We start from the raw sequence: 8839 nt of genomic DNA, 5'->3' as shown, positions 1-8839 counted from the left end.
AATGTAAGGACACCAGGCTCTGTGAGGACTGGCTGCAGCCACAAACCATGGGTCAGTGTTCATGGGTGCATGGAAGTGAGGAAGATTAGTGATTTTTCTTTCACTCAGATGGAAATAAACATTAATGAAACTATTTTTCCCAAAAACTGAAGGAGTCTGTGCCCGTGCATATGGTGCATCTATTTGCCTTTGATATCCAAAGAAAGCCAGTATCTCTTACAAAGGGAAGACAAATAATAAATATTCAAGAGTGGAGAGAAATGCAGTATCCGCTCAGCATGGTGTAACACAAAACAATACATCCTTAAATAAGAAGCACTTTATCTAAATGTATGTAGAAGCTGACAAGTAATTATCCAATATGGATAGGAGAGGGGCAAAAGTGTTTTAATGTCATATCTTCCTTACTTGCCATTTTCCCCGGTGTACCTCAAAAAAGGGAAGATTTTTTTTTTCAAATAAATAAAGTCAGAGTCCTTCCCCCTACCCCGTCCACCCCCAAGCATCTTGCTAGGAAACACCAAGGCATTAACTCAGAGGGGAGGCTGCCACCTACTGGGCCACCAATAACATCCCTCAACACTTCTTGGTCTTTCGAGGTTTCCCCAGAAAATCCTGATTTGACTTGAAGCTGCTTTGTTAGAGACAGTGACAACATCATAACCAAGGTACCCCTGTACAGAAACTTAAAAGCTGCAGCGTAAATTAATCATATGACAATGTTTTGCAAACTTAAGCATCAGAAACCTGAAAATTCAAAGGGAAAAAGAAACCTTTCTCTGAATTTCTCTGTTGTTTTCTGAGGACAAAGTGCTTTAATAGTCGGTAAGTGCTGCTAATTGCTCCCCAGACAGCCCTAATCTAGCCATTTCCTCCCTGCCTTTTACTCCATAAATCCTTCAGAAGACTAATACATTGGTTAGCATTCCTCAAAAGTACCCACTGGATTCGATTGGTTTACATGTTACAAATAGTTTCTCTACCCCCAGCCATTTGAAAGAGCCTATTTTTTGTAAATCTTCTATTATTGATGCTCAGAACAACTTCAGGCTTATCATAATATTGCCAAGATCAGCCACCAAACTCTCTTTCTTTTTCTTTTTTCTTTTTATAATACACTGTCTGTACACAATAGCAACCAGAAGATCTGAGATCTCTGCCTTCAACCAGTTCTGTGCCTTTGGACAAATAATCATGCCTTGGATTTTTTATTTATGACACAGGAATAAGAAACCTGCTCTATAGCAGAACTATAATAATAATAGCAGCTACACTTATTAGCCCATGAAGTTGGAATCAGCGCCCTAAAGAAGAAAGTAGAGATTAACCTAAGGTAAACTACGGGGTCGAATTCACACTCAGAACTTCCAATCTGTGCCAATTTCTGCTACCTCCTGCTGCTGCTCCTGAGCAGGAGATGGGGTGATACACGTGAATGCACTCAACAAGGATAAAGCTATATGCAAATTCACATTCCGTAAAGAGCAAATAGTATCCTTTGAAATGATTACTTGGAAAAACTGGCCCCCAACAAATACTTTCTCTGAGGTATAGAAAGATTTGCCTATGTGACCAAGCAAGGAAGACAGACAGAGACAGATAGGAAAGAGCTCTTCTTTTCTGGTTCTTTTTCATTCCAGGCTTTTTCCTTCTGCATGTTTGCAGATTGCTTAATTACTTCATTGGGCTTTGGAACTCATACATTACAGATACATGATCATCCAAGTCATTACCTGCATATTTTCCCATTAAGAATAATTATAGCTCCTACCACCACTGCCCACGTACTTATGTCCTGCAGGCCTGGGCACACAGAAGTAATCATCTTTTGAAAATGATCTTGATGGGCAAGTGTGTGCACAATCAGCCATAAACAAGATGAGGTGGGAAGATTTCCATCTCCTCCATTATTGAGCGGCTCAAAAATCACATTCCCATTATTTCATCACAGGACCAAACAGGACACTGAGATGGTTTATGGTCTCCTGAAAAGCGAGTTAGTGCTAAGTGCAGAGACGAGACCCACGGGATGCTGGATTGTATCTGCCTCTCCACGGATTACCTTTCTGAGCACGCACACATCACCCATTTCCTGGTTCAATTTTTTTTTTAATTTTTTTTTTATTTCAGCATATTATGGGGGTACAGATGTTTAGGTTACGTATGTTGCCCTTGCCCCCCCTCCCCACCAAGTCCGAATTTCAAATATGTCCATTCTTCGGGTGGTACGCATTACACTCTTTATGTATGCATATACCCATCCCCTCCTCCCTCCTCCTCCTCCCCCTTCCCCCCTCCCCCCTGCCCAACATCCAATAGATGTTATTCTTATATGTGCACTTATGTGTTGATTAGTTAATACCAATTTGATGGTGAGTACATTGTCTACAAAATGGGATTTATAAGATGCTTTAAAAATCTCCGATCATCAAATCTGAGACGGGGCAGCCTTATAGATGGCAGCATAGTATTTTAGACTGATTAAAAGCCCATGTTCTGGAATCCTGGCTCCTTCACTTTATCAAGTCTATCACCTTGGACATGTTACTTAATCTCGTGGAACCTCAGTTTCCATATCTGTAATGAGGAGATAGTTAATAGTCCATGCCTATTAGGGATTCAGTGAGATCCCACTCGTAAGGCACTTTGCCCGGTGCCCAGTACAAGGGAGCGTCCAAGCAGGCGCGAGTTATTATTATTGTCATCAAGTCTAAACTGTGAGAGTCTGGGGGCTGTTCAACAGCACTCAGGCAGCACATCTAAATTAAAAACATTAATTGCCTGCCAGATAATAATCTAAAGACATTGTGAAGGGGTTACATGTTATTTTAATCAGCAAATCATGAACGGGTTCAATTTCAAAGGTAGGAGGGAGACATGCTAGCAGATGTTTGAAAAAGTATTAGATTGTACCCAAGAAAAAACTATTTAAATAACTGCTTAGTGAATAATCTGCAACTGGTTGCTTGGAGAGTTAATCAAGTATTCTTAAGTTTAAAGAGAAATCTTTTCATTTTCAATACAGATAAAAAGTATTCACTGTTAAATTTTTTGGATTTTAAGTAAATAACTAAAAGCTTCCAAAAGTCATTAAAATTGCCTGTTTTCACCTAGAAACAAGAGTTAATATTTGTTGTAAATTATTTCACTAGCTCTCACCTAGGATCTCTTCTTATACTTTCCAAATATCATAAATAATGTTTTCTGTACACATTTTTCTCTAAATACCTCTTTTTCACTTAGTCATATATAGCAAACACCTTTCCATATCATTTAATATTCTTTGTCATCTTCTTAATGATTACATGATTTTTTATTGATAAAATGTAATTTATTTAACCAAGACTTTATTGTTGGTTATTTAGATTTGGTCCCAAATGGTTGTCATGAATATCCATGTCACTAATTCTTTGGATAAATTTCTTGAAGTGGGTTTGCTAGATCAATGAGAATACACTTTTTTTCCACAAACAGTTGATTCTTAAATTTCAGATTTTTAAATTGGTTTGTACATGTAGACACGCCGTCATATTAACTGGAATTTGGTGTCCCCACTGGTCTAATGTGTGTGTTTCTTCTGGGACAGACTGTCTTTGAAGCAGATTCTGCTGGCTCTATTTGGCAATGCTGCAAGTAGCAAACGACCAGAGGCTCCGAGCGCAGTGTCCACCTGGGCCCCAGCAGACTAAACATGTCACATTTATAACCTTCTGGCTGTACTTCCCATAGCTGGGGAAGCATAAGCTTAAGGTATCCTAGCCACTATGCCCAACTGAATATAATTATCTAAGTGTCCGGGGATCTTGGTTTTCCAGGACACATTTAGTGTCACTGATTTGAGTAGACTGGTGTTCAACTGTTTAGAAAATTTGACAATTTTTTAAAAAAGTGACTTAAAATAAAAGCTTGTATGTGCTCTATAGAGTATCTCTAGGAGCATACACAGGCAACTGGGGACAAAATTTGCCTCTGGCTAGGGGAAGTGGAAGTAATAGAAGTGGGTGAGAGACTTACTTTTCACAGTATTCTTTTGCACAGTTTTAATTTCTTACATGTGCAATTTTACTTTCTTACTTTATTCAAAAGGGAAATTTTTAAACAAGACAGATTAAACCCAAAAGAAACAATGCGTGCATGTAGATACTTTCTCATTGTCAACTACTGGATTAGTAAAACATAAGCAATAGCAAAGAGATTGAATACTTTTACAAAAAGGGTATAGTCCAATAATTAAGAATGTAAGCTGTAGGCTGGCACAGTGGCTCACGCCTGTAGTCCTAGCACTTTGGGAGGCCGAGGCGGGAGGATCACTTGAGGCCAGGAGTTTGAGACCAGCCTGAGCAAAAGCGAGACCCTGTCTCTACAAAAAATAGAAAATTCAGCCAGGCATAGTGGTGCACGCCTGTAGTTCCAGCCACTCCGGAGGCTGAGGCAAGAGGATCGCTTGAGCCCAGAAGTTTGAGGTTGCAATGAGCTATGATGATGCCGCTGCACTCTAGCCTGGACAGCAGAGTGAGTCCCAGTCTGGGTCCAGCTCTGTTACTTACCAAGTAAGTGATCTCAGACAATTACTAAACCTCTCTGTACAATAGTTTCCTCATCTATAAGATGGCACTAATAATGATAACTACTTCGCAGCTAATTGTATTAAATGAGTGAATATATAAATGCCCTCAGAACAGTAGTTACCACACAGCACATATCATTGTATATCAGCTATTATTGTTGTTGCTATTATTATCACTCGAATTTGTGCAATGCTATAATTATAATAGCAAGGAGCTATTATAGATTTATAGCATTGATTTATAGATTTTGGAAATTGAAAGAGCATATTTACTGTGTGTCTAACTGATCTTGTGATGTTATTTACAACTATGCAAATAGTTAATGGGAGGCAGGAGGAGTTGGGAAACTTCCCCTCAGTCACTAGCGATTACGAATTTGAGAATTGTTACAAGTCTTTGTGAGAGTAGGTAACTCAAACCATGTAACATTAATGTGGTCTATGAGTAGATTTTTAAAGGTATTTTATTCATGGAGTTTGGTTCTACATTTTTTGTTTTGTGTGTATTTGATGTGATTTTGTTTTTGTTTTTTTTAGTATGGCAGGGCAGTGGTTAAACAAATGGCAAAACAAAAGTTGGAGTACCCATTTAATTTGATCGCCCCTTAAACAGTTATATTTTTAAGAGGAATGTGTTTTGAAATCAGTATTTGCCTAAGGAAACCATTCACCAGATAAAAGGGCATTAAAGATTCCTGAAAACATTCTAATCCTATCTTCTGTGAATAATGTGCTCAGTCATTGGAAATGTATTGCTGGCAAAGCAGGTGATATGGTGACAGGGACAAGTAGACTCTGCTGTCACACAAGCCCAGATACATTCTTTTGCCCAACACTTTACTGTACATGATAAACAGAGTGCTGTTATGCCTGTTGTTTTGGGTGACCCCGGCTTCCCTATTTCAATGTGGCTCTTCCCAAGCTGCCAAATCATCAGAATGGGATCTCACCTCCAGGACTTTGGGTTCAAGCCATCCCAAACTCAGGTCAACATATTTAATCAGTGAGAGCACAGAAGACTTTCAACATTCATGAGGACTCTATTTGGAGGTCTTAGCAGATTCAGCCCTGTGTCTCTCACACAGTAGATGTTCAATAAGGATTTTTTGAGTGAGTCCCTAAATTCATGATGTGGATATTACATAGCATTTCCCCCATAAGCACAGGACAATCCCAAATGCCCAGGATATGCAACACCTTCAGGCATCACAAGGCTGTGCTGTTTGGACCAGAGCCTCTCCCCCACTGCCTCTCTGCTACAGAGGATTCACACAGAGCAAAAGGTAAGACTTGTGTCCAAACAATAAAGTCTATTTAGAAAACATTTTCATTATATAAACACAGATTATGTTAAGTCTAGAATTCTGATTCTCCACACTGCCTGTAACAGTTCTAAAAACAAAATGAAAATTTGTTTGTTTTATTTTATTGTATTATTAAAAATCCAAGAAGTTTGAAAGAGTAGCCTCCATGATGAATGATCTGATAAAAAGCTTAAAACCAGAGACAAATGTCTGTCCTGCCCTCCTTGGGTGACACGGGCAGCATCCTGTTTGCCTGGCCATTGTGAACGTAAGCAATGAGCAAACATCGCTCTGTGTATCACATTGTGCAGTGTTCCTCCTGTGGAACACACATTTTCTTTGAACAGTGACATAACTGCACAACATAGTTTTAAAGAAAGAACATTTAGAATGTTTTATACTTTCGAGTAAAAATTGAGAAAACTGTATTTAAACCGCCTAAATTATTATGTAATGGAATTTATCAAGACACCGGATCAAGAGCAACATGGTGCAAAACAGTAAGACACTGATGGGTGCACATTAGCTGATAGAATAATGTGATTTTCTTGTCTGTGGTCACAAACTAGATGGTATGACATTGTTAAATCCTCCCCCTACAAAGGGAATAGCTAGGTTCCTGAATGCAATCTGTCTCTATAATATTAAAGCTGATGGTCATGGCCCTTTGGGGCTTGTAGGCATTTTAATTGTAGTACATTTGCTTTGTAATTTTAATTGAGGTTATTTTATAAACATTTTTAACACATCATCATTAATAGGCTAACGAAAGAAATCTATTTATGCCAACAGATAGGAAATAAATCTTCACTATCTCCTTGGTCTACTAGTTTACATTTAGAACATCATACCTTTTCTGAAAAGTTCTTGGAGACATATACTCCCTTTATTGTCCTGCAGTGATTTATTATTTACTCTGAAAAACACGACATATCCATCTTACCCACTAACTAGTGTTATATTCCAATTATCATTAATTAACTCAAAACATGTTACTTTGATACAAAGCATCATTTTGACAGTCTTATGCTTTAAATTTCCAACAAATATTTACATATTTCTTTAGCCAATATTTATCGAAAATCTATTATGTGTTACTCAATGGTATAATGGTATTTTTTAGTTTCCCAAATACATCTGAAACTTCTAATATGAAAATTTATTCTCAAGGAGAATTTGCGAGAAGAGCCTCAGTGTCGGAGTGTAAAAATACAAGATCATGGACTTTCATACCAATTATGCCAAGAAACCACAGTGTGAGACAAAAGTCATTGTACGACTTGCTGCCTCTGTTTCTTCACCAGCAAGAGAGCAGTAAGTGATTTTCCTGAAACAGCTAATAAAAATTGTAGTGAAGTAGCATGAATATTGAAAAGTGCATGATCATCATGATTAATAATAATGTATAAAGCTCAAATATTGAAATGACTCTCTGGAATCATTCCAAATCAAGAAATAAAAGCTCTGGTCTTGCATAGTAATGAAGAGAAACAGTGTGAGGTACTCTTATTATACCAGTTTAAATGAACATAATGATGAATATCTTTAATTATGGACTGTATCCTGTAACATCATGTGAATGTGTGTGCATGCATGTGTGTGGGTGGGGGTATGTTTTAAACTGTATGTATTCCAGTCCTTTCAACAATATATTGAAGGTTCAAATAGAACCATTCCCAAACCAGGCAGACGTTTATATGCCTGTACCTAACCTTGAAATGAATGTTCATTTTGATAGAGAATGTAAGCAGCTAGGAGTCCTCAGTTAAAGAAAGCTGGCTCTGATTTCATAGATCTCAAAATCTGTCATCTTCACGTTAGCCGTCTGTCCGGCACCTAATGAGAAAAACAAATTGCTTTTACTTTCTATGTAAGACATTTGCATTTAGAATTTTTTTCAGCTCGTAAAAGGTTTTATAAAGCATCCACTCAAATCATTCTACCTGCATTTTTCACCTAAAAGGGTCTTTATGAAACCTTATAGTAAATTTAATAACCCTCTTCAATAAACATGAGCTTTTATGAGCGTGACATACCTAAATAGACTCAATGGTCTGGGAATAAAATGTGCATCAGTAATATTTTCAGTGCTGTAATATTCCACATATTAAAAAAAAAAAAAAGCCACGTACAGAGCAGACCACTGCATAAGGGGAAAAAAATCAGTCTCCAAGTTTAAGAGAGCAACTGGTCAATGAACACCTGGGTGACTCATTAAGTTAAATGCGAAATGTCCTGATGTGTACAACATCGAGCTTCATAATATGCAAACATTAGCATCTGTCATTTTCTTCCATTTTCAGCAAATGCACATTATAGAAATAACTTTAGAAATGGCCTTCAGTAATCATTCACACTGGGTTTTTCAGCAAAGGGCCTTTCTCATGAAACAGTTTCCCACTTCAATCACCTTCACAGGGACTTCTGCTTGGGCGAACCTGCTGACGTGAGCCCTATTGCTCGGGGTATCTCACAGCTTCTTTCACCGGTTAAGCTACCAAATTAGGCATGAGACTGGGACCCTCATTTCTCCTATGGCTGGTATGTTTCAGTAAGGAAGACGGGAAAATGTTAGTGACTTTTTTATGGCTGCTATATAACAAGAGAATGAAATGTCAAAGCCCTGGAAACTCCATCTTTCTTAGTTCCGTGAAAGCTCATCCAGCTACTGCTAGCACTAAGACTTGCACCTCACCTTCAACTTTGCCTTACTGGCAAGTGGCAATTTAAAATTCAGCTATGCAGAGCAGTCTGGGGAGTCAAAACATCCTGATTATGGATTCAGTACGTACCAAACACCTACTTGTGCTAAGGATTTGGGCAAGCATTCAGAGTGGCCGACCCCTACTACCTTGAGTAGCTTACTTCCCGCAATTAGACATACTCCTGAGAAGTCGCTTGCAAACTGCTTCCTTGATAATTAATTCATATTTATAACACACCAAGGGAGTATGTTTTAAAACACAAT

This window comes from Propithecus coquereli, unplaced genomic scaffold (assembly GCF_000956105.1).
Source record: "Propithecus coquereli isolate 6110/MARCELLA unplaced genomic scaffold, Pcoq_1.0 Scaffold34, whole genome shotgun sequence".
NCBI classification, from domain to species: Eukaryota; Metazoa; Chordata; class Mammalia; order Primates; family Indriidae; genus Propithecus; species Propithecus coquereli.
This window is presented reverse-complemented; position numbering follows the sequence as displayed.